Source organism: Solanum tuberosum, unplaced genomic scaffold (assembly GCF_000226075.1).
Source record: "Solanum tuberosum cultivar DM 1-3 516 R44 unplaced genomic scaffold, SolTub_3.0 scf00323, whole genome shotgun sequence".
NCBI lineage: Eukaryota > Viridiplantae > Streptophyta > Magnoliopsida > Solanales > Solanaceae > Solanum > Solanum tuberosum.
The window spans coordinates 376,356-377,756 of NW_006239244.1; positions in this window are offsets into that span (position 1 = coordinate 376,356).

The following is a 1,401-nucleotide window of genomic DNA, read 5'->3' on the forward strand; positions in this document are numbered from 1 at the left end:
ACTACTAAATCTAGTATTCTAAGTGTACTTTACTGCCGTTGAGTGGTTCGCTGACCCCGTGGTTTTAGGTACCGATACACCGGTGAGTAAGATCGTTCTATCCTGGGAGGATATATTCCATTAACCTCGGGTACTTGAGAGGAATAATTTCCTTAAGGTGATACTGTGCATTCAGTGGGATCGATTTTCTTTCTTTGAGAAAAATAATTTTATATTGTTTCTAATCTGTTTCTGATTCTATTTTCTCTACTAGTTTTAATTTTCTAGTTTGAAAATACTCTTTAAACTTTGTTGTTTCTTACCAAGTTCTTCAAAGTTTTTGTTTCAAGTATCTTAAGAATACAAGATGAGCAACATTGAGTAAGATACACCTATATGTATAATGAAAAAATAAAATAAAATACTAGAAAAGACGAGAAAAGATGAACGAAGATGTTATAGCTTACCCAACATAAATCTTTTGGTTGCATTTACATTTAGAATTTAAAAAATAATAGAAATTAGCTTTATTTAAAAGAAAAAAGGTTTGTATGGTATTTTTAAATATTTGTGGCTATTTTTGAGCCACAAAATTGTGGTCATTTAGTAGCTCTATTAAATTTGAAGGGGACTTTGAGATAATTTGTGTTGTCCTGCTGCCATGCATTGTTTTCCCACTTGCATGCTTTTATGGGTACAAGAAAAATATTAAAAACTTTTAAACTTGGTACGAATTGTCGGGGGTAAAGTGTAGTTGAGCATTTTAATAATTAATTTAGGGAAAGTGCTAAATGGTCAGAAAAATGTGACCAAAATTTGGCCAGAAACGTACAAAGACTATATTAACCTTTTAATTTAAAATAAAGGAAAAATGTATTAAAGGAAGAATTTGATTTATTCAAAAAACCTTTACAATTTCCAGTAGAATTCTAGACCATTCCCGTAACTTTGTTCTCCTAAATTAAATAGGAAAAATATTGAATAAATTATAAAGCGGCAAAAACTACATTGGTTTTGAATAAAATATACAAAATGTTATAAAGCGGCAAAAATAGTAATATAAAAATTTAGGGACTATGAAAATTATTTTGCTTTTTACTTCATACTCTTATTCCTGATCTTATTATTTGATTTCATAGTGTAAATTGAGAACACTTGCATAAAGAACAAAGGCATCTGCTCACTTTTTATCCCCTATATTACGTCGATTTGATCAATTGTGAATCATTACTTATATTTGTTACTAAAATGACCTTCAATTAACTATTTTTTAAAATTATTATGTTCAAATTAAATTAAATTATTTAATGAAATAATTTTTAGATGTAATTTATAAAATATTGGGATAACGACAACTCAAAGCACATTAGACTTGGTAAATGTTGATAGTCATAGAAATCATGTGTATAGTTCATATATGTC